Genomic DNA, 25,811 nt, shown 5'->3' on the forward strand with positions numbered 1-25,811 from the left:
GTATGAATGCTAAATACTGTTTAACTGGGTTGAGCTCTTTTCACAGTTGAGGAACTGCATTTTATAATGTAGCCTGTCTTTACTGAAAGAGATTTTAAATTATTTCCTATTCTCCAACTTGTGTAAATATGCTGTGTTTAAGGCAGTTACTGTGTAATTCTGCAAAACAAGAGGACTGTAATTTCAAGGTTAGTAGGATGGGAGATTATAAGACTGAGCCAGTAGTAACTTGTCTATGGTCTCATACATACTTTCCATTTCTCGCTTTTATACTATCTCTTGACATTTTTGTAATCCTTTTGAGTATTCCCTTACTGATTGGGGATTTTGCTCCAGAAATTTGTTGCTTTATGTAATTTTAAAGAAGACTGGATAGCCAACAGTGTTTGTTGTTTTTCCTTACGTGATATTTCTGCTTTTCGTTATACTTATTAAAAAGTATCCTGCTTTCATCCTACATTTAACTTTACTTAATTTGTTTTTGTTTTCTTAGAACTCTTAATTCTGCACTCTCTTTGCTATAGTTTACATTTCTTGTGTTCTTTATCCTCTGAGTGTTTAGCAACCACAGTCAAATTTCCCTTAGTTTCATCCCAAGAAGGCTTAAAAACCCCTTCAAAAAGAAGTAGAATTTGTTCCAAAAGAAATCTCCAGTAAGGAAATGAAAGCAAGACTTGATATTTCTAAAGTAAAGTCAAGCTATTTCACATCTGCTTTTACATCAGAAGAGAAACTAAAAAGAAAACACCCAACATCTTTTACATTTGCAGGCTGTCTTTAGGTAGGAGCTCAAAGCTGGAACAAGTAAAGTGGCCTTGTATTTATTGATCTCACCTCAGTTCCTACCTATCACCTTCAAAAGCTCTTAATATATCAGAGTGAAATGCTTCAAATGCAACATAGGAATTTTACTGCAAGAAGATAGCTTTAACTGAACCACAGGAATTGCATCATGAAGCATCAGTATCAATGCAGAGGTCACAGTAATACGCTATTAGTTCCCTATATTTTCGACTATATCAGACCTGAGGGGTGGAAGCTGCATGACTAAGGATTTATAACAGCAACAGAAATCTTGTGGTGACTGCAATATTTAAGCTGAAGAAGGAATTTACGCTGCCTGTTCATACTCACAGACCCTCATTTTGTCTTTCTATTACTATTTCAAGTGTTAGAAAGAGTGAAGCTGTGAACATGGGATTGGTCAAATTTTCCTGTCTCCCTTACAAATTCTTTGGGACAGCAATCCATAAATGGCTTTATGCATTGCAGTACGTAACCCTTTGATATGTGGTCTGTCATGCTGTCTGGTTTAACTGGCTCCAGGTTAGATACTGAGGAGCCATGTACAGGTGTCCTTGTAGAGTACGGACATTGGAAAATGAGATTCAGAGAAAGCAGCAAGTTGAGCAAGAAACTCCCCAAACCATCCGGAAGGAAATGCAGAGGAGTATGCCCAAGATTAATCCTCAAAGTCAGTGGAGACAGAGATAGAAGTAGGTGATTCTCTATGTGCTTCTCTTTCTCCATGAACTCACTCTTTGAGTCTGGTGCCTAATCCAAGTGAGCGATGGCCATGTTAAGGAAAAGGAAAAAGCCCAGAAACAAAGAGAAACTGTATCGTATTTCAGCTATATGTTAAGGCAGTTGTTAAGGCAGATATTTACTTTGAAAACACAAATTCACTAGTTTGCAGTGGGACTATTAAAATAAGTCTCCTAATGCCAGGCTTGTGTGTGTTTTAGCCTGAGCGTCTCTTGATTTCCCTTGTTGGGGTCGCCCCCATTTTTACCCTTCATGAAAAAGTAGTGGAGTGAGGAACTGTCAAGCAAAGGGAGAGCAGCAGAGCAACAGGCAGGCACATGGAGGGCTACAACATAGAGTCTGTGTTCCCACCTGTGCCAGATTTTTGGTGACTAAATATTTATCAAAGGCAGGTAAAGCACATCCTTCATCATCTTGTGGGTGGTTCAGGGTTCAATTTAATTGTTTTTCCGGAATCAGAATTGAACATGCCAGAGCCGGTTTTGTCTTGCAGATGCCTTGGGGCTAAAGTGCAGATTGACCGCTCCTATATTTCTTTACTGTAGCAGGCAAATACAGGTGTCTCAGGAGTTTACCAGTGCAGAAGCAAGTAGCCTTGGCCCCTGGAAGTAGGGGGGTAAGCTCCCTTAGGAAGCTTTGCTCTTGTTGGGTAGCTCTGTTCAAAGTTCATTTATAGTTCAAAAGGCATTTCATAGGAGGTGTTTCATAGATGGGCACTAGCTCCAGTTCTGATTCCAGCAGATCAGCAACGCCACATAGACCAATGCAAACGTATTGCATGTGATCTTCCCTGTGGTTTCAAAGTGAGATATACCCAGAAGAAAACCAGGTGTGTTTGAAACCTGCATTTTTTAGACTTGGAGACTGAAGAGCATTTCCATCAAACACAAAATTCAAGTAAACAGAGGAGATCTTTCAGGAAGTGTGAAGGCCTCAGTAAGTAACAAAATTTCAATGGGCTGATCAGCCACCCAAAACACAGTTCTTCCACTATTTGAAAGCTGATTCTTGGCAAACAAATCTGTATCAGGGAAAAACAAAAGACCAGATGGATCTTATGGACCCTTATGATTGTTATAAAAAATTTATAGCTTCTGGTGGATCACTGTCTCATGGTTTGCGATGAAATGTTTCGTGGGAGGATGCACGTTCACGAAGCTACAGTGGCACTGGCGAACCAATACCTTTTCTGCAAGGGCATGAATTCCCAGCAGAGGTGACTCTTTCCTTTACTCTGGTATATGGAGTGCTATGGTTTACCAGCACAGATCCTCCATGCAATTTATTCTTCTTGGCAGGATTTTCAGGGTGACTGAGTACTCCACACAGGGTCAGGCATTCCGATGATCTAAAAAAATCAGCTGAATCAGCTGAAAATCTGGCCTTAAGCATTACAAGAAGCACTGACAGGTGATGGACTTCTGAGAGTTGGATCCAGTTGTGAGAGCTTGAGCTCTCAACAGTCTCTGTGTGTCAGGGACCAGAAGAAGCCACCCAGCGTAAGATGGAAGCTCAGTGTGTGCAGAGCATGATTAAAACATGCCAGTATCTCTCCACCTGTCCTACATGTTTAGGTTTTCTTCATGCTCTGCCCCTAGCCTTCCTAGCCTACTACTGGTACAGCATGTTTTACTACTATCTGTTGCACCAGCACAGCATTCTGCCCCAGTCCATTGGTCAGTTTGTTTTATGTGGCTCATTTCTGATGCATGCAGTCCATGAGAAGAGCTGAACAGAGGCAAGAAATCTTCAGCCTCAAGAGGAAGGGAGGACTTTATAACAAAAAGGGAGTGGCTGAGGACAACACTGTGCTGTTTCTTGAAGATGTCTTGAATTCTGCTGGCAGTAACGAAACCAACATCGTCCTGGATGATACAATACACCTAATACAAAAATGCAGACCTTTCAGATGATAAAGAGGTGAAAAAAGTCACCTGAAATATAAGAAACAGCAGGCCATCAGAATAGTACCGACATCCAAAGAGAGCAGCTGCTGACACACATTCAGGGGGGAAGTGGAACAACCTCTTCTTTGCCAAGGGGTGGGATGGTCTTGAGTACAGATGTCTCTATTACCAAAGGCAGTCTCTTGAGGAGCTGGGAGCTTGGGAAAGCTGGACCCAAGCTGCCTGCCATGACAGCTGTGCAGGTGCCAGCCAGACACACTAACAAGGTGTAGGCTGGCTTCCAGTGTAAATCAGCCTGGCAGGCACATTTCCCCCAGAAAGCAGCTTGGGCTTCTTCAGAAGTTCATTGACAGTGACACATTCCTGCAGAGCATGTTGGGCCACCAGACAGGATCTCCTCCCTGTGCGCTGTCTGAAAACGGGACCAGCTTGTACAGCAGTGGGATGACAGCAAGAGGGGCATCTTGTGGTCTGTTTGAACCTCACAACTGGAGCAGCTAATAGAAGAAAAGCAGACAAGAAAAGGCGAAGGCTTGCTGTGGTGGAAAGGTCAGCTGTTCAGCTTTGTGAATGCTGATGTAGACCTATTTTGTTTACACACTTGATAATTAATGGTGTTTGCCTAATTGTCTCAGTAGACTAATTATTAGTTTTACCCTGTCTGTAAATAAGACAATCTGTGGCTATAGTAGAACAGAATCCCTCACTGTGAGTTTGTCAAATAAATGCAGATTGTGAAATACAAACATCTACTCTGCCCTGCGAGCAAAAGCCTGCTTTGTAATACTGCAAAGGGTAGTCTGGCTGAGTAATAAACTTCCTGTGAAATGCACAGGCTCCAGAAAAAACAGGTAGTGAATTTGAAATACATAAATTATTTCAGACTTTGTTAAACCCAGCTGGTTTGTGTTACTGAAAGCATCATTGCTTTCACAGCACAGGAAGGAAGGACAGAGTTTTTAAATGACACATAATCATGTGTCTGAACTGCCTGATGAGATGTTGGGTGAGAAGCAGCTAGTGGATGCTGCAGACCAATAGGTTTCACGGTGTAGAGATGATAGGGAGCAAATTTGACTTTGCAGTGAGAGTAAGGATGGTAATACTGGAGTAAAGGTCCTACAATAAGACTATGCTAGCTTATATTTTATGATGACACACTGCCTCTGCTGACTGCTTAATTCTTAGGAGAACTCAGTACCTGCAAGCTTCTGTGGCCCTTGCAAGTGGATGCAAGTAGGTATGAGCTGAGGATCTGGCTCTCATACTTCAAATAGGTCTGTAAATGTTAAGTATTTTCCAGCACAAGTGTAGAGTGTCTCCAGAGATGCACTATTACTCCCTCCTTCTGATGCATGTGCAGTTCTTGCTAGCCCGCATAAGAACAGAGGTTTGGGAGGGATTTGCTCGCCTGGCTTTGACTACTCTTAAAGGAGGCATGTGGTCAGGAGATGCCTCGCTCTCCCCTATCAGCCTGAAAGGCAGCCTACAGAAGTAGCCTAGACACCTGTGTTTTAGGACAGCAAAGTTAGGTGAGATAAATTTCATCCTAGTGTGACAAAAACCAAGATTGCAATCCAAAGGTGTGTAAAATGGCCAATCACTTTTAGTCATAGTAATTTCAAAGGGCACCTCAGAAAGCATGTGAGCAGGTTTGTATTTTGCTCTGGACTTTTTCTGGTCTGCTCATCTGTGCTGGATATATTGCAGTGTGGAGCACAGTTAATATCTGATTGCTACCTGCACAACACCCTTAATTAGCAAAAACACAAGAATGAGACAACCCATTAAATTGCTAATGTGACCGAGTATTTCACAGACATTTCTCTTTTAATCAGTGAGAGAACTAAGCTGAAGTTGTGTCAGCGTACTCGCAACAGCATCACTCAGCATGACCATGCACATGATTAAGCAAAACCCTTTCAAGGAAGTGATTCATTGTTTGGGGTTTGCTTTTTTATTTTTATTGCATTATACATAATAAGCATATATGTGCTTTTGTTTATAGGTGGGATAAAAATATACACTGTGTGCATCATCAGTTTAGTAATCCATGTCTGCCTTTATCCTAGCGTGCAGACATCAGAAAAGCACAGCTGAAAGATGACCATCATGCAATAATTATGTTCCAGTGTCTCCTCATATTGAATCAGATCATTCTGATGGAGGATAGCCTCTGTGAGATTGTTCTCCCTGAGCATCTCTTAGAAGTTGTGAGGCTCAGAACGTCTTGCCTAGCTGCGTCTATTCTGAAGTACTCAGACCTATCTTATCCTGTTGTTCTGGCTAATTTGTTAATGGATAATTGATTTAATGGGAAGGTTTCCTATTCATAGTCAACTTTACAGTACTGCCTGCCTAGATATGTAGTATGCCAAGATACTGGCTCCCAGGATCATATTTCTGATCTTCCACCTACTCCCAGGACTTATCTGATGTCTTGGTTTACCATGTGTCCTAGCCAACAATTAGACCTAAGCAAGTCAATACTGAGCAGATGTCCCAGGGTGCAGCTTATCAGGTGCAGATTATCGTCTCAACTATACTGGGTTCAGGGACATGCATGCTCTTCAAACACAGAGTTAGAGCCAATCACTGTATATGAGGAGCAAGTAAATGCTAGGAGAAGGAGGTTGGTTTAGTGGCTTTTTGTTTATTTTTCCCCACTAGCTGGGAATTAGGAGCCATAAATTTAAGACAGTGTTTTATGTGAGACTTCCTGTGTCTCAGCAAATCATTAGTTGGATGTCCTGTTGTCTGTAAAGAAATAATGCTTCACTGCCATTTGTGCCCTCGAAAATCAGCCTTAAGTTCATTGGGCCTCCATAGTAATTTGCAAATTGTTTCAATTTAGGAGCATTGGACAGGTCTTAGAAATCCTCTCTGCTTAAGAACAGTAAGCATTTCAGTACTCATAAGAGAGTGAATAGTGAGCAAAGGTAATTTGAAAATTATTGCTGTGATTATCAAACTGCAGTGCCAGTAAATAATGTGGTATCATAAATGTAGTAAATAATTTGCATCCAATTTCCACATTTTATTACAGCGTCTGTCTGGAATTTGAAGTGCTGCATCCTAGCCCATTTCTCTAGCTCAGCCCTGGGGGAAGACCAAGGTTTACTGTTTGTGTTTGAGTCTTGAAAACAAAAATCAAAGAGGGCAATCACATCAACTTTCTATCACCAGGGGTAAAGAGGGCTCTGCTTTCAATCGCTTCAGTGCCAAATTCAAATGCTCCTTTAGCCCTAGAACCAAATCCCTTGAACTTTAGTCCTGGTTTTATCCCTGATAACCCTCCTAAGACTTCAGAGAAAATACTTTGTCTGGAAGGCAAGAGCCCTGGGCTGTACCCAGCTCTGGCAGGGCAGCTCAGACAAGAGTGGCTAGCAGAACCTTTCCATCCCAATGCATCCTGCCACGTGACTCACCCACGCAGTTAGGTCAATGGCATCGTGAACTATTTCCCTACTTGCCTGAACTGCAAGTGCACGTGGGATGTGTGTGGGGGATTTGTTTTTCATACAGAGAAGTGAAGCAAAACCTACGGTGTGCTAACGTGGCCCCATGCTTGCATTATCTGAAGAAGTTCCTTGTGGGGATGTAGATTAATGGTTCTCTACCTCATTTGCCATATGGCTGCCAGCTTGGCAAAGCCCAAGGCCTCCAGCTGTTACACACAATGGTGCAGCTGATGGCAGCATGTGGCTTGCTCTTCTCTTGCCCCCAATCAGGCTGTTTTGAGGCTGACTGAATCTGTGTCACTACCTGCCATCAGTTTACCACTTGGCTTGCCTAAAATGCTGTCACAGCTGCTTGTGGCTGACATCTTCCAGTTACCAACATGAAATAGTCTCTGAGGACCCACCGATGAGCTCTGTGTCTGCCTGCGGGCGGTTTCACAGGAATGAGCAGATAAGATTGCTTTTCTCCCATTGTGCCCATTGTGATTATTCCTCAGAGGCTGGGGCTGCTTGCCTGATTTTATAAGTATATGAATGTAAGATGGCTCTGCAGGCCACCAGTGTGTGCTCCCTCAGGATTGGTCCAGAGGGTGAGTGATTACCCTGGAAGGTTAGGATGTGTGTGCAGCTGTTTATTTAGCATTTTCCCCTAATCATGACAGTCACGTGCTGTTTTAATATCTGATATTGTTTCTGTCCCAGGTGGATCAGGATTTGCCCCTCCTCATCACTCTCAGCATATCCAATGTACTGTCACATGGTTTCTCTCTGTCTTTCCTTGCAGCTAATGAGAATGCTTTTGTAGGGCAGCTGCAGGAGAAGACCCAGATTCATCCCCCCAACTTCTTTCTCCTGGCTTCTACTTATGCAGTGCTTTTTCAGAGTGATCTGTTCGAAGTGAATGCGTAATCAGCTGTTGTCAGGATGGACCCACATTATCTCCCATGTATGGCCAAACCAAGTTTGCTAGTAGCAGCTAATATATTGCACCCATCTTCAAAACCATCATTATAGGTCAAATCTTTAGCATCCTTTAGCCTCAACGTGATAATGAATATTCCCTTTTGAGGGCACATTAATAGACGCTTCTGCTGATCAGAACATTTTTACAGACTAAATAATCTACTTCTCTGAGTACAGTGCAATGTATCTTTAGGTGGTTCCTCTAAAAGGACCCAGTAATGTTTTTGGTGAGTAACTGGGTATATCAGGAAAACAGAAGCATCTGTTGACTGGCAGGCAGTCAATACGGCAGATCTGCATAGTGATGGTTTGTTTAGGTGGAGTTGTAGTAGACATTAACTGGCTGCCATAATCCATGGATATAAATTTTTTAGCCTTGATTTAGCCTCATGCAAGTTCAAAGCAGGGGATCACATCCACACCATGACTACTGTAATGATATGCTTTAGAGCTAGTTTTAGGACCAGAACATAGTTATAGATACACTTTTAGCAGTTAAGGGGCTGCACTTGCAAATTGGTAATAGCAACATACAGTCAGAAGACCCTACTGTAAAAGTTGAGTGCAATAGCAGTGGCCTTGGAACGGTGTTACCACAGCCACACCAGGCACGGGACAATATGGATGCCGGGGATGGTGGGTGAGTGGCTTGCTTCCTTCTTGCCAGAGTGTGTCTGCGCCTTTGTGTTCAGTTGACCAGCTTCTTCAGTGAACCAGCAGATGGTATTGCAGATGCAGCAGTATACATCAATGGCGACATCCTTCTCTTGCCTATGTCCCTCACATTGAACACAGTAAGCCCCTACGGCTTCCTTGGAGTGTTTCAGTTTTCCAAGTTCAGTTTAGATACAAACCTAGGCTGAGTTGAATTAAGCTTTTCAAAGTGATCTAGATGGGCCTGAAGCCCTCTGACCCTGTGTGCTTTTTGCCAGTCCTTGTACTCAAAGACTCTTTTTAAGATCCCAGGCTGAGCTGCTAAGTCCAGCTTTTCCAACAATTTGTTTATGCTTTTCCTCATGCTTTTCCTCCTCTAACATGAAAATTCACATTTTTCTTTTTGTATGTGCTCTTTTTTGCCTTTCTTTACTTGGGTTTTGGGCATGCTGTGCAGGCAGGCAGCTATTACCAGCCTTGCTTCATCCATCAACAGCGCACAAGCAATCCTATCACATTCAGCAGCAAGATCTGTTTCCAAGTCCCTTCTGGGATCTGGCCCTACCTTTTGTAATACTTTATGGCAACAGAAAGGTTTCATGCATCCTGGACAAGGATCTTATGCCTGAGAGCTGAAGTCTGTTAGCTCTTTGTTCCAGCTCTAAAGACAACCCCTTTTCAGCACCAGATGTAGGTGTGGCTCATGCTCTCTGTTTCCAGCTTCCACCCTGCACCCACTACAAAAGAGCAAAACAAAAGGCTTTCTGTTCTCAGATGGTTTAAGAATAAGGTGAAGTACTATATTTCTTGCAGTCATATCACTTAAAGTGATTTTGCCCTTGAGGACAGCATTACCTCACACAAAACAAGAGAATGTCTGTGTGCTTAGATGTCATGAGACAAGAGTTGCTCTGCTGTAATTGCTTATGTAGCTTTCCACAGTTTTCTCTTGTTTGATCCTTTATTGGTTCTGGTATAGAGTGACCGATCATCCTTGCACAGATTTCCTTCACACAGTGGACAGTTTATTTAACACAAGGGAGAGATCTGTCACAGCAAGTGGAGCAGCCAGGTAAAACTGCTTAACAGCCAGCACTCTTCTGCAAAGCAGCATGTTTGCAGAGCCCTGTCTCCCACTTGGCACATTCTCATTTAACAAATATCTTAATCTCTATGGGTCTGCTTTACCTCTGCTTTGTTTGTGTCTTGACTTTCCCTGGTGCAAGTTCATAAGCGCAGCAACTTGCATTCCTGTTTGTACATCGGTGCCTTCATCTCAGCCAGGGGCTCTTGACATTGCATAGCTGCACTGCAGAAGCATCACTTCCTTCAGACGACTGCTAGAGAATGGAAACACAGCTGACATCTGATTCTCCAGTTAATCCATAGGCCCCATGCTAGTTACCTTTACACAGTAGGCTGCACAGCCTAAGTGCAGAAAAACAGTTTGTATCAATCCAGAGAACAGCTAATGAGAATAACCAGCCATTAACACATCAAATCAGATAATAAATGCTGGAAAGCACATCTGATGGCTCAGAGTCTCTTGTAATATGTGAGGGTTGTTTTTTTTACTTCCCAGTAAAATAGCAGCCACTTCTGCGCAGCTTAGCTTCATAGGAAGTGGCTTTTATTAGGGTTATAGATCAAATCAAAACTTATGGTGAGTTACAGTGGCTGGGATTAAAATTCTAGACTTAACCATTAGAATTGTCTTCTGCCAATGCTGTGTTTCACTCTGCTGGTCAAGGACCTTAGGGCCAGCTGGGGGAAGTCCAGGGAGAGTAGAAGTCTCCAAGTCCAAGCACTTTTACCAACAGACTCAGGTGTAGGGCTGGGTGAAAAGGGGCAGAAAACATGATAGTGAAGTATGCCAGAATACCCTCTTATGTGCTGTTTTAGCCTGACCTAACTCACATAGGATTTCTGTATGTAAAGGTTCTTTGGCATTAGTCCTTACGACAGCCAGCACAGAAACAAAAGAATTACATTTGGAAATATGCTACCTGGAGTTAAAACTTTGGGATCAGCAATCAGAGGAGTTTTCTGAACTTCTGTTAATCAGATATTTTACTTGATGGTCTTAAATCTCTTCCCAATCAATTAATGTATCTCCACAGTAGAAATTGGCAGTTGTTGAAAGCACTTCTCTTTGGTGTGGGAAATAGCAGAAAATCAGCAGCCTGGAGAGTGTAAATACAGAAAATAAGGACTGCTGAATGCTTTTTAAGCTGGGCAGAGTGGTGAGAAGGGAATCTGCACAAGCAATGCCGTCATCAGCTGGGATTTGACATTACTCTTCCAGCTGAAGCCACCATGGGACCTTTCATCACCAGTTCCAATCACCAGTGGTCTTACTCAAGTGGGTCAGGACCTTTCAGCTTCTAGCTTCATCCAAGGAAGGAGCACTGCAGCAGCGCAGAGCTGCAGGACACTCTTCTCGGGTATTTGTTCTAGCAGAGACACTTGGAAGGGAAGAGAGCTTGCTGCTGCCTCATCCAGCTGATTTGTGCAGCACAGAGGTTTTTTTCTTGCAAGTCTCTCCTAAACACAGCTGATTCCCTCTTGCACCATGTTTTCCACAGGTAAACCACTGGGACCCTGACCATCCTCCAGCCTCAGGGCTTTTTTGGGATGGAGCTTCTTGCCTTCTGGTACAGCACTGAAGAGTAAGACACTGCTCATTTTGCCATGTCTTTTGTGTGCATTCACTGTAAGAAGACCACAATTCCCACCTAGGAGCTGACCAGCATAACAGGATCTACTGCTGGACCATTTTCCATACAAAGCCATCCTCTAAACAATTATTCTTTTTTGCAATGTACTCATGCGGCTATATTGCTTTAATAATTCACTTGGACACCGGGGTGCTGATGATGGCATCACTATGATGCACTGTAAAGCAAGAGTCTCTTCAACTCACTAAGAAAGTGTAGGTTTGCTATGGAGCCAACTTAATTGTATTCCAGCTCATGCACTTGTGCCAGGATGCTCTTCCCTGCCAATTTCTGATGCCACTCAGAAGAAGCATATACCTGCAGCTTGCTTTCCTCACTTGCTTCATAGCGTTATTTGCTTGGCTTAGTCAAGAAGTTGACAGCAGCTGCCTCATTGAGTTTCACTGGATGGGCTGACAGAGGCTTAAAATCCGGATGCTCATTTACTTTCATTACATAGACTGCATATGTTTATCTTTGGTGAGCTTGTTGCAAAGCTAGTTGAATTGTTTGGGAGACTTGGTGTTACCTTCAGTGTGTTTGGATCTACGCCCATAGGAACATTTGTTCCTTTTTCCTCGGAAGAGTGAGATACATCAGGCTTTGTTCCCTGAGATAGAAGCTGAATTGGAAAAGAGTGATGGCTGGGAAGGAAAAGAAAGGGAGTGTTTCCTCTCCCACCAGAAGACATATTTTGAAATACTGGTGGATTTGTAAAGCCTGCTCTGTTGCATGGAAAGGGAGTGAGGATCCTTTCTGGGGTGTCGTGGTTTAACCCCAGCCAGCAACTAAGCACCACGCAGCCGCTCACTCACTTCCCCCCCATCCAGTGGGATGGGGGAGAAAATCGGGAGAAGAAGTAAAACTCATGGGTTGAGATAAGAACGGTTTAATAGAACAGAAAAGAAGAAACTAATAATGATAATGATAACACTAATAAAATGACAACAGTAGTAATAAAAGGATTGAAATGTACAAATGATGCGCAGGGCAATTGCTCACCACCCTCGATATCCTCGACTCCAAAACCCCAGGGGTCGGCCTCGGGTCTCCCCAGGTGCTTTCTGCCAAAGGCTCCAGGTAGGGCCATTCTCCCCAGCTGCAGTATAGAGCACATTTTTAACATCTGGTCCTGTCCGGACTGGTCCAAGGGCTACGGCATGAACAATCTCCCGTTTAATTTGTTCAAAGGCTTGTTGTTGTTCAGGGCCCCATTTAAAATCATTCTTCTTCCGGGTCACTTGATAGAGAGGGCTTACAATCAAACTGTAATTTGGAATATGCATTCTCCAAAACCCTACGACACCTAAGAAGGCCTGTGTGTCCTTTTTATTAGTCGGGGGAGACATAGCTGCTATTTTATTAATCACATCCATTGGGATCTGACGATGTCCATCTTGCCATTTTATTCCCAAAAACTGGATCTCCTGTGCAGGTCCCTTGACCTTACTTTCTTTTATGGCAAAACTGGTTTTCAGAAGGATTTGGATTATTTTCTTCCCTTTCTCAAAGACTTCTTCTGCCGTGTTGCCCCATACGATGATGTCATCAATGTATTGCAGGTGTTCCGGAGCTTCACCTTTTTCCAGTGCAGTCTGGATTAGTCCATGGCAAATGGTGGGGCTGTGTTTCCACCCCTGGGGCAATCGATTCCAAGTGTACTGGACACCTCTCCAAGTAAAGGCAAATTGTGGACGACACTCTGCTGCTAGAGGGATTGAGAAAAACGCATTAGCAATGTCAATTGTGGCATACCACTTGGCTGCCTTTGACTCTAGCTCATACTGAAGTTCTAGCATATCTGGAACGGCAGCACTGAGCGGTGGTGTAACTTCATTCAGGCCGCGATAGTCAACTGTTAGTCTCCACTCCCCATTAGATTTCCACACTGGCCATATGGGACTATTAAAGGGTGAGCGAGTTTTGCTGATCACTCCTTGGCTCTCCAGTTGGCGAATCAACTTGTGGATGGGAATCAGAGAGTCTCGGTTGGTGCGATATTGCCGCCGGTGCACCGTCGTGGTAGCAATTGGCACTTGTTGTTCTTCAACCTTGAGCAACCCCACAATCGAAGGGTCTTGAGAGAGACCAGGCAGGGTAGACAGCTGTTCAGTGCCCTCCGTCTCCAAGGCAGCTATACCAAAAGCCCATCGATACCCCTTCGGGTCCTTAAAATACCCGCTCCTGAGATAGTCTATGCCAAGGATACACGGAGCCTCTGGACCAGTCACAATGGGGTGTTTCTGCCATTCATTTCCAGTTAGGCTTACTTCAGCTTCCAATACAGTTAATTCTTGGGATCCCCCTGTCACACCAGAAATACAAATGGATTCTGTCCCTTTATAACTTGATGGCATTAGAGTGCACTGTGCGCCGGTGTCTACTAGAGCCTTATACTCCTGTGGGTCTGACGTGCCAGGCCATCGAATCCACACAGCCCAATAGACCCGGTTACCCCTTTCCTCCACCTGGCTGGAGGCAGGGCCCCTCTAATTCTGGTTAGAGTATTCAGTATTCACTTCTCGTAAAATTGGCTCAGAAGTCCCTTCAAGAGGATCGGAAATAAAATCAGCCCTTCTACTCTGTTTGGAAACTGGAGCGGCATTTTTCCTGGTAGAATCCCCTTTTGTGGTGGTTTTTCCTCGCAGTTCACGTACCCGTGCATTTAGGACCGAGGTAGGTTTTCCGTCCCATTTCCTCATGTCCTCTCCCTGATCACATAGGTAAAACCACAGGGCACCTCGCGGTGTGTACCTTCTATATTCTCTCTCTTGGGCAGAGGAACGCTCACTCCTAATAGCTGAGACATTGGTCCTTACACGTGTGGAGTAGGACACATCCTCTTTGAATTGCTGGAAATCCTCGGACAGCTTCTCCACAGCCGCAATGCAGGCTTGTAGGGAGGAGGAGAGATTTTCTTCGTATTGACGGAGTTGGCGAGCCACTTCCTCCACTGTCGGTGCCTCTTCATCCTTCCAGGCTATTATTGCCAATGTGTTGGCATAGGATGATGGTGCGCTCCGTACAAACTTCCGCCACATGGGTCGTGTGCATTGGACTTCATCTGGATCTTTGGGTAATTGTGGGTTGTCCGGGTCATGATGGATCGTCTCTAGCACAGCTAATTCCCTCAGATATTGAATACCTTTTTCCATGGTGGTCCACTTGCTTGATTGACATATAACATCTTCCTTAAAGGGGTACCTTTCCTTCACACTTGACAGGAGTCGCCTCCAGAGGCTGATGGCTTGTGTCCCTCTTCCAATTGCCTTGTCAATGCCACCTTCCCTGGCAAGCGATCCCAGCTGCTTGGCTTCCCTACCTTCTAATTCCAAGCTATTAGCCCCATTGTCCCAGCATCAGAGGAGCCAGGTGATAATATGCTCACCTATACGGCGGCCAAAGTCTTTTCGCAAATCCCGCAGCTCACTCAAGGATAGGGACCGGGTTATTACCTCTGGTTCTGCCTCTTCCTCCGGTTCCCATGATGACCCTGGTTCATCTTCATCCTTCGCTAAGCGAACTGATTTTTTTGTATATTTCTTTTTCTGTACGGGGGCAACTGATGCTGGTGCAGGTTGGTCTGCTGGTTCAGTTGCAGTATCGCTCACCGGGTTTTGGATAACCGCAGTGTCTGTCGCCGAGGTTTGGGTAGCAGCAGTGCTCGTCACTGGGGCTGGAGGGACTGCAGTGCCCGTTGCCGAGGTTTGGGTAGCTGCTGTGCTCATTGCCGGGGCTGGAGGGGCTGCAGTGCCTGTTTTTGAGGTTTGGGTAGCCCAAGTTCTTGTCGCCGGGGCTGGAGGGGTCACGGTGCCTGTCGCCAAGGTCTGGGTGCCTGCAATGCTCGTTGCTGGGGCTGGAGGGGCCACAGCGCCCGTTGCCAAGGTTTGGGTGGCCGCGGTGCTCATCATTTTGTTGTTAGGTCCAGAGACTTTCTCTTCCCCTTGAGGGTACTGAGTGGTGTCGAAGAGGGCTCGATAGGCATGGGCCAGGCCCCAGCACGTTGCAGTGATTTGTATCTCTCTGGAGCTGCCGGGGTGACAGCATACCTTTTCCAAATATTTTACTAATTCTTCTGGATCCTGCACTTGTTCAGGGGTGAATTTCCAAAACATTGGAGGTGCCCACTTTTCTAGGTACTTGCCCATACTACCCCCCACACCCTGCCACTCATAATTATCCAGCCTTGGGGCACATCTCTGGGTGATCTTCTTAAATAGCTGTTTAACCTTAAACGAGAGCTGAACCACATTCAGAAGTATGCTAATTCCTAGCAGTAGGGCTAGGACCGTGCTAGTCCCAACATTCCAGGAGTATTAAAATTTTTCAAAATTCTCAAACACCATTGTAACTGGACTGAAGGAGAAAGGAGAGGGGAAGAAAGGTACCCCACCCATAGACTGGTTTTCCATGGAGGAAAGGTAAATGGTATAATTATTAATAGTTTCCCACAGATGGCTCCCGCAATATAAAGGTGACAATGCTAAGTGCAAATACCGGATTAATCCCACAGCTGATGACTTTATCATACCATAAACCAGAGTTATACCATACATCAAAGCAAAAACCTTAATCCACCTCCCACGGATGATAAGCAGTAGAAGAGGAACTACATACAGCAAGCGAGGTGATACATAACAGAGCCTTAAAAACCAGAGCAACAACTCTAAGAATACATAAATCAACATAATGAATGCTTAGAACAAATTTGTTTTAACAAGCTCTGGTCAGGTTTGTCGTTATCTCAACCCTTCGTGCCCCACGTTGGGCGCCAAAAGGACTGTCGTGGTTTAACCCCAGCCAGCAACTAAGCACCACGCAGCCGCTCACTCACTTCCCCCCCATCCAGTGGGATGGGGGAGAAAATCGGGAGAAGAAGTAAAACTCATGGGTTGAGATAAGAACGGTTTAATAGAACAGAAAAGAAGAAACTAATAATGATAATGATACCACTAATAAAATGACAACAGTAGTAATAAAAGGATTGAAATGTACAAATGATGCGCAGGGCAATTGCTCACCACCCGCCGACCGACACCCAGCCAGTCCCCGAGCGGCGATTCCCTGCCCCCCCCACTTCCCAGTTCCTAAACGAGACGAGACGTCACATGGTATGGAATACACTGTTGGCCAGTTTGGGTCAGGTGCCCTGGCTGGGCATGAGAAGCTGAAAAATCCTTGACTATAGTCTAAACACTACTGAGCAACAACTGAAAACATCAGTGTTATCAACATTCTTCGCATACTGAACTCAAAACATAGCACTGTACCAGCTACTAGGAAGACAGTTAACTATATCCCAGCTGAAACCAGGACATGGGGGTAGCTATTGAGACCTGCAGGTATGAAAAAAACCTGTTGACAAGAGTTTCCGTTATCACTAAAGTGAAAATATACTATGTACTGCATAAAAGTTGTTTCTCCTTTTGCCAAGATCTGATGCCAAAATGAAAAATAACAGAGCAAGAAAACCTCCATATGAAAATTACAGGAAAACAGTGTCCCATGAAATCTGAGACCTTCATTAGTCCACATCAGGTCTTCAAGGAGCAGAGAATATCAATGAACAAGGAGACCATTTCTTTCTTTTTCTGTGGCTCTGTCTTCTAACTTATGTTTTCAAATTGCTTTGGGCCATTTCCAGCCAGCCTAAATTCCACCTAAATGTCTGTGCCTGTAGTGGGTTTAGTGCCTCTGCAGAGCAATTCAGAAAGCCTGAGGGAAGTGCAGACTCAGAGTGTCTTGAGTCAGACAGCAGGAAACACGAGACTTGGTGGTATTTAAGCCAGCTGAATATGCCCATTTTCTTGTTTGTTTTTTATAATGGTGATATCAGCTGGTGTGTTTAAACATTTATTTCTGTCCTTTCTTTTTTAGGAGATGGGCTGTGTAGGAGGAGAAGAGAATCCTTTTACTTCTAAGGAACATAAGGTACAAATTCAACCTCTATCTGGTGGATACTGTAGGCTCCTTCCAGAAGGAAGGTCTTGTGCCCATTGTCCATGAGCCTTGTGGGTTCACACCATATCTCACAAGGAAGTGGGACTTCTTGTAAGTGACTACAATAACAGCAATTCAGAGACAATCATCCATTTCAGTTGCACGTTTTAAGTGATAATCAGTATTTGTACAGTAATTAGAATCTCCAATAAAACTAGTGCCGATGTACAAAGTTCTAGTTCCCAGTCAGGAGGGAAATGGGTGGTGGTATTTCTGAGTAACCCTTTTTGGGCTGGGTCTCTGCGTCCTCCTTTGTGCAGTGCCAGGGTTTGTTGGTGTGCTGGCATACTGTGTTGCCTGGCTTTTCAGAAGGGTGTTGCTGTTGACCAGTGCAGGTGCAGCGTTCTGCCTGGTCTCCCACCAGCTCTCCTTAGGAGGAAAACGATGGAAAGAATGGATGTAAAAAACATTGTTCGTAAGGCCAGCGCAAATCCTCTACCAAAAATGTTTCCTTTTAGACCATAAGAAAGTTCTGGCAGAGTTACTGTGGTCCTGGAGACCTAAGGGCCTTAACATTTTAGGAAAGCCCTTTTTCAGTTATCGGACAGCAACAGCCACTTTCAGTTCTCCGGGGAATTAAAAACAAGGCACCCAGTGATTTCAAGCTATGATATCTTTTCTCCTTGGAGACTGCAGCCTTCCAGGACACTGCTGGGAATAGGGAAAGAAAGGCAGGGAAAAGTAAAGTGATTCATTCAGTGGGAACAAAACCTGCCTTTTTCTAACCCCTGCTCACTTTATACCCCTCCTCTTGGGGTATAATGCTAGAAGCATACTAGCAGGTTAAAACTGTGATCACAGGGTGCTAACCTCCAGATGGAGGTATTAAATAAAACCCACAAACACCCCTCCCCTATCACAGAGGAAGCTATCAAAGCACACCTGCCCATAGCCAAAGGGGCGGGTGCAGTTCCACGGGGAAAAGCATTTGGTTTCTGCCAAGGCTTTTTGGAGGATTTTATCTTGCTCACAGAATAGACCCAGCCATCTTCTACTTTGCAAAAGGCACTGACTTTGCTGTCATCTTTCAAACTAAGCACGCCTTATTGCCCTCCAGGAAAGTATATTGTGGGCACTGGCATCTCTCTTCCATCCCCTTTCTTTCTTCCTTGATTCCAGCCCCTGCACTCTCTCCACACTCAGGAGTCCTGGAAGGCATTAGAAACTGAGGCTCATTTCTTTCTATCTTTGCTATTTGCATGACCCTTTTCACTGCAGCATTTAAATATCTTGAATGTATTTATTTTCCTAATACCACACTAAAATAGGGAAGTACTGTTGTCTGGAATTTACAGATAAGTAACTGAGGCATAGAAGACTTAAGTCCTAGATCCTGGACTGCATCAAAAGAAGTGGGCCCAGCAGGTCAAGGGAGGTGATTCTGCCCCTCTACTCCACTCTGGTGAGAGCCCACCTGGAGTACTGCATCCAGCTCTGGAGTCCTCAGCACAGGAAAGACATGGACCTGTTGGAGCGGGTCCAGAGGAGGGCCACAAAAATGACCAGAGGGCTGGAGCACCTCTCTTATGAAGACAGGCTGAGAGAGTTGGGGTTGTTCAGTCTGGAGAAGAGAAGGCTCCAGGGAGACCTTACTGCTGCCTTTCAGTACTTAAAGGGGGCTTTTAAGAAAGATGGGGACAGACTTTTTAGCAGGGCCTGTAGCAACATGACAAGGGGTAATGCTTTTAAACTAAAAGAAGGTAGATTTAGACTAGATATAAGGAAGAAAATTTTTATGATGAAGATGGTGAAACACTGGAACAGGTTGCCCAGAGAGGTGGTAGATGCCCATCCCTGGAAATGTCCAAGGCCAGGTTGGACAGGGCTCTGAGCAACCTGATCTAGTTGAAGATGTCCCTGCTCATTGCAGGGGGGGGTTGGACTAGATGACCTTTAAAGGTTCCTTCCAACTCAAAAGATCCTATGATTCTGTGATCAGCAACGGCATTTAATGCATGTGTCTGTTTATGGAGCTAGTCCTAAGTGACCTTTGTTAAGGGCACACAGCAAGCATCTGCAAGAAATGGGAACTTAGCCAACATCTTCCAGGAATTAAACCAATGTCTACACCAGTGCTTTCTCTCCATCCTTAACTCCATCTCAACAGGACAGATTATCAACCTATGCCATCCTGCCCTGTGTCCTTGGGTTTTACTGTTATCTCCAACCTTTGTTTATTACAGTACTTGCAAAGGATCGGTTAAGAATGAACTCCATTTCTACCCCAAAGAATTTACAAATTGCTGTGTTTCATCAAAAGAAACAGCACTGAATGCGATTGCCATACTTTGCCACTTTGCCAAATGCAACAGCTCACCATATAGTATTCTGGACTTACGGAAACTAGTGCCTAAATGCAAGTAAATTAACCCGGGGGGGTGGGAAAGCTTTTGAGGATGTAGGAGATCATTTCTCCTATTTTCTTTTTTTTGGAGAAGGGATCTGAAGTTTCCAAGCTTTTTGGGTTGTCACATTTTAATTTCTCAATTCTGTAGCTAGAATGACTGGCAGAAGTTTGTATCCTGTTCAAAGAACAGTTTTTTCCTGGTTTTATGATTACAAATACACCATGACCTTTAGACAGAAAGAATATTACAACATATAATTATATGGAAGTGAAAAAAAAAAGGAAAAGCTTTGCCACTTCACAGAAAATTTGCTGTTGCTTTTATGTTCCCCAGCCTTGTAAAGAGCCTTTGTGAGTTGTTTTCTTGCTTAATTCTCCTACAGTAGCTCTCCCTTGAGTTTCTCATCTGTCAGCTAAAGCATTCTAGATAAGGTTTATTCCATATACCTGACTGTTCAAGCACATGTTTGTTGCTGTGCATGCAAACCTGTGAATGAAAGCAGCAACTACAATGCATTTCAGACGCAGCCACATAAATACCTTATTTTATTCTGTTTTCTATATAACACAGGGTCATTTCTATCTTGTGCATCCTCAGTAGCTTAGGGGTAGAGTGGTACTTTTAGTGTATTTTTTCCAATGAATATTTATCTACACAATAGCCTTTGGCAGTCCTAGAGATTCCAAAAACTGGAATGCACCTACACAGATCCTTGCCTCAAAAATAACCCTCTGTCTTTTGAATGAGGTAAGAAAATACATGCATTCACTGATCAGACTATGACTGGTTTGTAGGCAGAGAAGTACAGTTACTTGTTTGCAGTTCAGACACATTTCAGAGCATGTCTATAAATTCTTCTTCAGTCCCCACAGTCCAGTGTATTTTAGGCTTTTCACCTACTTTCTTCTGGAGCATCCAGCTGTAGTGATTTGAGGTGAGGACACCAGTTGGTTCAAGGGCCTAATGACTGTTTGTAGCAATGGGTACTTGTCTGAGGCAGACCTGAATCCCTGCTCAGATTTCAGAGTGATGGACATGCACTGAGAGTTTCTGTGAAGCAACATCACCATCAGCCCAGCCTCACTACAGTTCTGATTTTTCTCCCTTTCATTATATTTTAAGTAAAATATTAAAGCAGGGGGAGACAGGGCACTCTTCACGCCACAAATGTGTCTGTAAGGGACAACTCTATTTTAAAAGGTATTTTTGGAAGAAAGTATGTGCTGTAGGAGAGGTAACTTCAGAAACTGTCCATTAGTCACACCATACCCCCTAACATTTCTGTAAGGTGTTGTAAATCAATAGAGCATAAAACAAGGTGGTTGTCCAGTGAGCAAGCTTATTTCCCTTTGACCTTCACCAGTATTTCAGCTATAGACCTCTGAGGAGCTCTTCTGGTTTGGAGATAAGATTACACAGGTGAACACTATCTGAAAGGGAGAAAAAAAGGAGAGCATTGTCTTAGTTATTAAAACATAAGATTAGCTTAGTTTCATCCTGTGCTCTCTGCTGACTCACTTTGACCTTGAACATGGCCTCTTTATCTTTTCCGGACTGTAAGAACACGGTAGTAATATTTTCTGCTGCCTGGAAAATTATGTGAACATAGCTCAACTTTTCTAATGCACTCATATGGAAGATACAGTGGGGACATGAAGTTCTTTTTCCATGTAGGACAACCAGGAAGAGTTATAACCACAATGTCCGTAGCTTTGCAAACTTCAATTCAGGATGTGGTATCCCACCCAGGACACTGCCTTTCTTACCCCCCCTTTCATTGCATTTTTTTCTTGAAAGATTCAATCAAAACAACTCAGAAATTCAAGATTGGAGCTAGGAAAGAAAAAACATAAATTTTGTCCTCTTACAAATATTGTGGTGATTTTGCTTAGAGAGATTCTGGCATCGCTGTCTGATTTGGGGCAGTGTCTAGTCATTTCATGTAAAATCCCTTTTAGCATATATTATGTTCAGTCACAAACCCAGGAGAAAAACAGTTGGCCAATGCTCAGTGGCACTTAACGATGAAAAACCCTGGAAATGTCACTCTTGTCATGCTTGAGCCTCTGATGAGGTTATCGATTTGATGGTGGAAACTGAAGTTCTGAGCAAACAGTAGCAATGTTTCAGGTGTGAAAGGAGACCTGTATTCTGATATGAGGATTTAGGAAACTCCGTGGACACGTGCTCTGTCTGTGTTTTTATACAGGAGGAGATGCTGCTCTTTTGGACCTGTCAGTGTAACTTTGATTCCTGAGAAGGTTCTGGAACAAGCTGTTAAAAATATATGTTTTAAGTACCTAAATGATTATAAACTGATAAAAGAAATAGACAACAAGGATTGCTGAGAATGGGCCATGTCAAGCCTGTTTAATTTCTGCCTTTGGCTGGTTAAGCAGCCTAGTAGGGAAAGAAAGCGGGGTACAACTAATGTGATATAATCTCAATCCTAGTGACATTTCTGCCACTTCTCCATGACATTCCCATAAGGAAACTAATGAGATACAGTGTTGATGTGGTCGTGAGAAGAAAGGTGTGCAATGGCTGGAAACTTGCTCTCAAAGAGCACTCATGAACTCTTTGCTGTCAAATTTCAACTGAAGTTTAGTGGTGCTCTGTTCTGGCCCTGGCCCTCTTCAGCATTTCTCTTGGCAGTTTGGAGGACCAATGAGATAATATGGTCATAGTATTGGTGAATGGGAGTGGCATAGGTCAAGGTTGCAAGTACTGTGAACACGAGCATCAGAATTCAACACATGCTTGAAAAATTAGAGAGAATCTGAAATCAAAACAGCTGAAATTCAGCAAAGACAAATACAAAAGTCTTCTTCCTTAGGGAGGAGAAATTCAGCAGACAAGCACAAAGTTGGAAGTTATTGGCTAGGCAGCATCACAGCAGAAGAGGGAGATTTTTCTGACTGGACCCTACAGTATGATTTAAGATAGCATCTTTGTCTCCTAACATCTAAATGTGAAGACAGTGAAGCGCTGGAACAGATTGTCTACAGTGATCATGAAATCTCCCCTACTGGACATTTTTAAAGAACAAGTGAGACAAACATATTTTGAAGATTTCTAGGTATCATTCTCTAGATAGTCTCTATTTATCCCCTTGCAATTCTGGTAACCTATGATCCACACTACAGAGCTCAAGCTAGGTATATGTCAATAATCAGATACTGCTGAGGAAGAGATGAGCTTTGTTCTGACAATAAAACTGTCTTTACGTAGGCAGCGGTAGCAATTGTTCTACTTTCTGAAGTAGTGGTGAAGTCCCAACTGGAGTCCTTTGTCTCAGCTGGAAGCAGTAAGTAGACACAGTCGAGGGAAAAGCACAGAAAAGTAACAAGCATGATAAGAGGTGTAGAAAATGTGACTCATAAAAAGGAAAGTGTAGGCACTGGATTGAAAAGAGAAGACTGAGAAATGGCACAGCAGCTTGGAAGGGATTGACGCAGATGGGGCAACAACTGTAAGTTACTTTGCATGTCCATTTAGGGAAGGGCAAGAAAGTATCACTTTCACCTTCACCTAAAAGATTTAGGCAGGATATTAGGTAAGTCTTTCTATCTGAAAGTGTGGCAAAGCGTTAGGACACACTACCCAGGGATATCGATTTCTTAAAGCGAAGAAGATAAAAGTGTCAGGGATGGTGTCCAGATACTCTTAGCCCGCTTCAGTGCAGAATGTTGGACGAGATGATCTCCTGAGACTCCTCCTAGCCTGCCAGATCTGTGAATTTTAATTTGGCAAGCATTTATTTTGGCATGTAGATAAAGTATGGGGAAATGGAGCCAAATTAATATATCTGGAAAAATCACTGACTTTGATAATGAGTGCGAGCCCTTTCTGAAGAAAACAACTATGTTGCAACATGCACTGTCAGGATGATTTATAAACATCATTGCTTTTATGTTGTTTTTGCAACTTATACCCTTCCAGACTCCTATTAAGGCTTCAATTTGCTTACAAGGGCCAGGCCACCAAGTAACTTGTAGTGTTTGTGTCCTGCTCTTGTTTATACTTTGATAAGTCTCTTGAATTTTGGAGGACTTCTCTTGTAAAGCTCTGCATGGGTCAAAATAGGCTGTTCTTTCAGAAACAGAACATGAATCACACAAGAGTTGCTTTTGGTCTGCCAATATGGTAAAAAGTCTATTGGAAGCTCATTCAATTGACATAGTTAAATACATTTCTCAAAACTCTCATCCTGCAAATTTATTTCCAATTTTCTAAAATCAACTGGCAAGGACTAGGACTGCTGCCAGAACATGCCTTAACATCAAAAGTCTCCTCATTCTCCATCAGCATCTGCTTAATTGAGGCTGTAGAAAAAGCGTCTGCTGCTTTCCCTCTGTTCAGTGGTGAAAAGAAACTGCCTTTGCACTTGATAAGCTGGAAAAAGTTGAAATATTTGACTGTTAGGTAGAAGACCATCCAGTGAATGTGAACCCAATAATGACACTGTTTCATGTGTTTCTTCATAGAAATCCAAGTGCAGTAGATACACGCTGTGCTCTTTCAAAAGCCAAACAAATTACCTCCTTTTCTAGTTAGCTGTATTACTGTTTAGTTTCTGAGAGGCAACCCTGTTAGTGACTTTTCATTTTACCATAATACCTGCAAAGATAATTTTTCTGGAGGAAAAATTATTTCATGCTGTATTACTGGACCTGTTGGCAGGCAGAAATAGTGAGCCTCGCCTTCCCTTTCCTTAGCAGAGGATTTGTTGAGAAAACAGCCCACCTTGCTATGCAATTGCATTGATGTTAAAAGAGACATAATGACTCTGGGATACGTATTATGGGTGCTGTTAACTGTGGTGTTAAATGACAAAAAGATGAAAAACATATTAACAAATGCTTTAGCCAGAATATCCACCTTTTGTAAGATAAAGAAGGGAACTTAGAGCTATAAATTATTCCATTAATTGGCCTTACAACTACACATTTCAAAGTAGGCATCCAGCAGCTGCTGTTCTCTACATACACCGGATTAGTTTTTCACCTCTGAAGACACTGAAATAGTATGCTGTGCCTGCACTGACCTAAGAGCAACCGTCTCAGAGAGGGCTAACGGTTTTGCTTCCAGTCCTGTCAGGTTATTTTCTGTGCCCTGTACTGTCCGCCTTCAGCACAAGGACTGCTGACCCAGCTGAGTCCTGCCAAACAGGGCTGCACAGACCAGAGATGGGACATGGCAGGAGAGGTGCTAGGACAGGGTGAGGGCAGCAGCAGTGGTGGATCACCCAGTGAAGCCCTGAGGGGTGGTGACATGGGTATGAACACTTTCACCCTTGTCGTGTCCCCCACATCACTGGGCAAGGCTGTCCGGAGCCCTGCTGACCCAGCAAGGTGGAATAGCTGCCTCAGCCACCTCAACAGCTCCACCTCAGCAAGCCCTGAGCCACGTCCTGCTGCCTTCCACTCACTCTGGGTGCACACCATGGACCTCCCACCCCAGTGGAAGAGCTGACACTGGTGGGAAGGAGAGCAGTGCTCTGGTTGGTTGGGAGAGAAACGTCAGGGAACTTGTGCCCTTTGGGAGCAAAAATGTAGCTTCCCAGTCCCATCCTGGGTTTGCCCTGCATGAAGACCCATGGTATGAGGGATATTTGCAGTGTTACTTGATGCATGGTTTTATCCGAGAGCCTGGGATCACAACGGTAGATTTGCCTATCAGTCAGACTTAAATATATAGGGGATTAAGGCTTTGATTCAGGAAAACATTTCAACAAGAAGTTGTGTCTTTAGCAGAAAAACACTTCAAGGGCTACGCTGAATCTGTAATAAACCGTTTTCTTTGATACTGTAAAATCTCTGTCAAGAAAAGTAGATTTCTAAATGTCTCTAACTGCACTAGCTTATGCAGTTAGAACAATGGAATAAGAAAAAATGCTATTAGAAGGGAAATTAAAAGTATATGGCACTTATCAGAAACATTTAAAATATATTTAAATATGGAAAGCTGTGTCATAATCCTTAATCAGTCACTACAAATCTGAAATTCCCATCAAATGCTGATGGATGTTTTGTTTTAGTGATGACTGCACAACTCTGCCCTCCTAATGGCATGGTCAGGTCTACAATCACAGAGCCTTTACTCTAGACACTTCTAACAAATAGCTTTACCAGAGGCTAGTTTTTTCCCTCTTCACTTTTTTCTTAAGCTTCTTCTGTAGTTTTGAAACTTCGAGTCTTCCTACTTTTATACTCA

The 25,811-nt window shown here is 43.5% G+C and overlaps 1 long non-coding RNA gene across 2 annotated transcripts in view; it reads left to right on the forward strand.

Annotated features, from left to right (window-relative positions):
* The window catches only part of LOC138689997 (uncharacterized), a 38,895-nt gene extending 21,476 nt beyond the window's left edge, over nucleotides 1-17,419 (forward strand). Inside the window, exons 2-3 of one of the 2 annotated variants that reach the window (XR_011328773.1) lie at nucleotides 11,116-11,199; nucleotides 17,125-17,419. This is a non-coding gene — a long non-coding RNA (uncharacterized lncRNA). The remainder of the gene's footprint in view (nucleotides 1-11,115; nucleotides 11,200-17,124) is intronic. The other variant, XR_011328772.1, reaches the window with a different exon arrangement.
* The last annotated feature ends 8,392 nt before the right edge of the window (nucleotides 17,420-25,811 follow it).

The sequence above is a fragment of the Haliaeetus albicilla genome, chromosome 19 (genome assembly GCF_947461875.1).
Source record: "Haliaeetus albicilla chromosome 19, bHalAlb1.1, whole genome shotgun sequence".
NCBI lineage: Eukaryota > Metazoa > Chordata > Aves > Accipitriformes > Accipitridae > Haliaeetus > Haliaeetus albicilla.